Source organism: Pongo abelii, chromosome 18, assembly GCF_028885655.2.
Source record: "Pongo abelii isolate AG06213 chromosome 18, NHGRI_mPonAbe1-v2.0_pri, whole genome shotgun sequence".
Classification (NCBI taxonomy): domain Eukaryota; kingdom Metazoa; phylum Chordata; class Mammalia; order Primates; family Hominidae; genus Pongo; species Pongo abelii.
Genome location: NC_072003.2, coordinates 59,077,721 through 59,082,170, shown reverse-complemented (window position 1 = coordinate 59,082,170; position 4,450 = coordinate 59,077,721). Strand labels below are relative to the sequence as shown.

The 4,450-nt window shown below is 40.1% G+C and overlaps 1 pseudogene; it reads left to right on the top strand.

Annotated features, from left to right (window-relative positions):
- Positions 1–600: 600 nt before the first annotated feature.
- On the top strand, positions 601–3,568 carry LOC100453270 (MICOS complex subunit MIC26-like; annotated as a pseudogene).
- The last annotated feature ends 882 nt before the right edge of the window (positions 3,569–4,450 follow it).

Here is a 4,450-nt window from a genome sequence, read left to right as displayed (position 1 = left end):
AAAGAGATGAAGAGAAACCTGGAATAATAGAGAAAAACAATTTAATAGCTAAAATAGGTTAAGAATGTACATCAACTATTTAGAAGGAAAAGAATTGGAAAAATACTGGAATTCACTTCTTTATCCTCTATAGTATTTGAACATAATAATGTTCAATTGTATAGAATAGTAAAATTCTATGTTGTTTCTTCTGTACAGATTGGTTTGGTTCATTTCAAACTAAATAAACATTTCCATCTTCATATAAAATCTTGTATTGAAGAACTCCTGCCAGATTTACTATAGATTAATGCATGTCCTCAACTGATTTTTGTAAAATTATAAGTGGAATATTTACATTATGCTAACAGGCAGATGTATGTGTATTTGTATGTGTGTGTGTGTTGAATCACCATCTGGTTCTATATTTTAAAAGTTACCATTAACAAGAGTAAATAAAGCCCCTTGACCAAAATTTAAATTTCAACGTCATATATTCTCCTAAATGAAATTATTTTAGTCAGCTAAATTCTAAAGTTTCCAGAATGTCACACTGAGGCCGGTTACAGAGATAACTTTGTGCAGAGTTGGAAAAGGCAAAACCAGAAAAAGAGAGGAAGCATGTGGTAAGTTAAATAATGACCCCCAAAATGTATCCACCTCCTACTGTCTGGAACCTGTGAATGCCACCCTATGTGGCAGAAAAGGATGTTGTGGATTTGATTACATTAAGGATCTTAGAATAGGGGGATTATCTTGGATAATCCAAGTGGGCCTTCGGTGTAATCCACATGTGTCTTTATGAGAAGGAGATTTGACACAGAAGGAGAAGGAAATGTAGCTGCAGAGGCAGAGATTAGACGTATGTGACCACAAGTCAAGAAAGGGTGGCAGCCACCAGAAGCTGGTAGAGGCAAGAAACAGATTATCACTTAGAGCTTCCAGAGGGAGTGTAACCCTGCTGACACCCTGATTTCAGTTTAGTGATACCGATTTCAGATATTAGGTCTCTAAAACTTTGAGAGAATAATTGTTTTAAGCCACCACATTTGTGATAATTTGTTACAGGAGTCATGGGAAACATACAGATTTTGGCACCTAAAAACTACATATCTAAACCTGTAACAAGAATCTAAAATGCTATATTTAACTAAATACCTAAAAACTGTAACAAATGTCTTTAAAAATCTTGTAACAAATGTGAACATGGCCATGGAATTGGGTAATAGGTAGAGACTTAAATAATTTTGAGGTGCTAGATAGGAAAAGCCTATACTGCTTTAAACAGACTATTGGTAGAAAAATGGGTATTATAGGCTCTGTTGATGAGGGCCCAGGAGTAAGTTAAGAGAACAAGAGACAAAGTCTCTATCATCTTAGAGTATATGTATGTTATCATCAACAGAATGTTGGTAGAAATATGCACAATAAAGGCTTTGCTGCCGAGGGCTCAGAAAAAAATTAGGAACTTGATTTGGGGAGCTGAAGGAGAGGGACCCTTGTAATATAGTGACAGAAAGCCTAGCTGAATTGTGTCCTACAATTATGTGGAAGCACAACTTGTAAGCAAATAACTTGGTTGTTTTTCTGAACATTTTAGGCAACATGTTGAAAGTACGGTCAGATTTCTTTTTGCTGCTTATAATAAAATGCAAGAGGAGGGAGATAAATTGAGGAAGACTATTAAACAAAAACCAGGATTTCATGATTTGGGAAATTCTCTGCCTATTCATTTTGCAAAAGAAGCTAAAACTAGAAGATTCATTCTTAGGAAAGTGTGTTCTGAAGAGAAAGTCAAGGGTGTGGTTCAACAACTATCACCCAGTGTCTCAAAAAGACCAAAAGGTGTGCGTATGTTCTCACCCAGAGAGTTCTTTGAGGAGATTAAGCATGTGACTCATGGATCCATTGAGCATCTCAGCAGAATCCAGGAATAAAGATGAGAATACATAGGAAGGATCTTAAAAACCAAGCAAACAATACTTACTGGGTTCCTCTTAAGTTTTATTCTCCAAGCCAGGAGTTTTAATAAACACTATTTTTATATATTAAAAAAACTGGGCCGGGCGCGGTGGCTCATGCCTGTAATCCCAGCACTTTGGGAGGCCGAGGCGGGCGGATCACCTAAGGTCAGGAGTTCGAGACCAGCCTGACCAACATGGAGAAACCCCATCTATACTAAAAATACAAAATTAGCCGGGCGTGGTGGCGCTTACCTGTAATCCCCGCTACTCAGGAGGCTGAGGCAGGAGAATCACTTGAACCCAGGAAGCGGAGGTTGCTGTGAGCCAAGATGGTGCCATTGCACTCCAGCCTGGGCAAAAAGAGCAACACTCCATCTCAAAAAAAAAAAAAAAACAAAACAAAAAAACTGACACCACCTTTGTGAGTGAAGTATAATTATTCCCATTTTACATGTACAATATATGAGCTACAGTTTCACATGTACGATATATCAGTTAGGTTTGTTTTTGGTTGCAAGCAACAGAGACCACTGCAATTAACTTAAAAATGGGTGTTAGTGGAAGGTTCTTAGGCAGCTCCATAGAACTGAAGGAGAACGTAAACAATCAGATATTGGAAAGAGAATACAAACATTGCAAAATTCGGACACTGGAATTTTGGAGGTGTAGTAACCAGGACAAATGGATAGTGCTTTGGGGATGACTACCAGAATAAATCAGTTCTAAACCTTTACCATATTTGTGTCGCTTCGCTCAGGACTTCATTTCCCTGTAGGGAGAGACTGGTGGACTTAGCTTGTGGCAACAATTAACACTGTGTGCCAGAGGAGGGCAGGACACCTGAATTGAAAGTTCCATCAAGAGCACAGGCAGGGGGTGATTGAAGCAAGCCTTCGCCGCACGGAGTTTGCTCTACTGCCGTCACCCACACCGCGGCTCGCTTGCGGTTGGAGGAAATCAAGGCCCTACCGGGCCTCCGTAGCCACCTGTCTGTTGTGGGCGTGGCCGAGGCTGGGGTGACCCTGCCAGAGCCACCGTTGCCAGCGACACATTCAAGGTAATTCCGAGGGGTCCGTGGGGCCACCAGCCTGAGCTTGTTCACCTTCAAAGTCTGTGCAGCACCGAAAAAGGACTCACCTCCCAAAACTTCCGTGAAGGTTGACGAGCTTTCGCGAGGGCGAATCGCAGTGTGTGGAGGAGTCAAGGAACCAGCTTGAAGAAAGCTTCTCACAGCTCCGACACTTATTGCGAGCCATAAACAAGCTGGTGTCAGGACACGTACTCCCAAAGTAAGCCCAAGATGCAAAGTTTGGTTCAGTGGGGGTTACACAACTATGACTATCTCCAAAATGCACCTCCTGGATTTTTTCCCAGACTTGGTGTTATTGGTTTTGCTGGCTTTATTGGACTCCTTTTGACTAGAGGTTCAAAAATAAAGAAGCTAGTGTATCTGCCTGGTGTCATGGGATTAGCTGCCTCCCTCTATTATCCACAACAAACCATCGTGTTTGCCCAGGCCAGTGGGGAGAGATTATATGACTGGGGTTTAAGATTTGTGGAAGGAGAACTTTCAAAAGCCAGGAAACGTGAAGAATTCACCTGGAACTAAGTAGAAAACTCCATGCTCTGCCCATCTTAACTTATTTAAGTTACCTATATTAAGTTACCTATAACTTAATCAGTTATGGGTAAACATTGGAAACTCCATAGAGTAAATCAGTGTTTCTACAGAAAAATGTGAGAGAAGTCAGTATTGAGTGTATTAAATTGGCTTTCTTCTTCAGGAAATACTAGACCAGACCTCTGTTATCTTGGGTGGTACCATCCTACAAGCAAACTAATCTGAAATCCTTTCACCTAGAGATAATGTACAAACCTTAGAACTCCTCGTTTTCATGTTGCTATTTATTTACATAATTAAAACCCAAATTAAAAAAAAAAAAAAAGCACAGGCAATTCAAGATTTCTGTAATTCCTAAAGAATAAAGTGAGGTGCTGAAGGAAGGTGGAATGGCTGCTGAACAGACTAAAAACACACATAGGTAAATGAATATTCTCTACAATGATGGCCAGGGTTGTCCAGTGACTTGCCCAAAACCCCTCTCAAGAGAGTGGCTTAGCCCTTACTCAGACCACTCGATTTAAATTGAAGAGTTCATGTGTGTCTAATACACCTGCTGACCTTCTCCTATGGGATTTCAGTCCTCCCGTACACATAATGAGGGAATTGGGCATATATGGTTCTTCTAACTTTTAGCATTCTCCTCTAATGAACCAGCCTGTTGCTTTGAGGCACTGGATGGCTGTTTCTATCATTGACAACAGATATACTCACTTCATTCTTATTTACATAGACAGAAGCTGTGTAGTGACAAGGTCTCTTCAAGGCTGGAATACTTCCTTAATAATATGAACAAAATAGCATCTGGTATCAATCTTGTCCCACTGACTTGACTGTAGTGATTTAAAGCTTTCATTCTTTGAATTCAAAATCTAATTTTTAATGC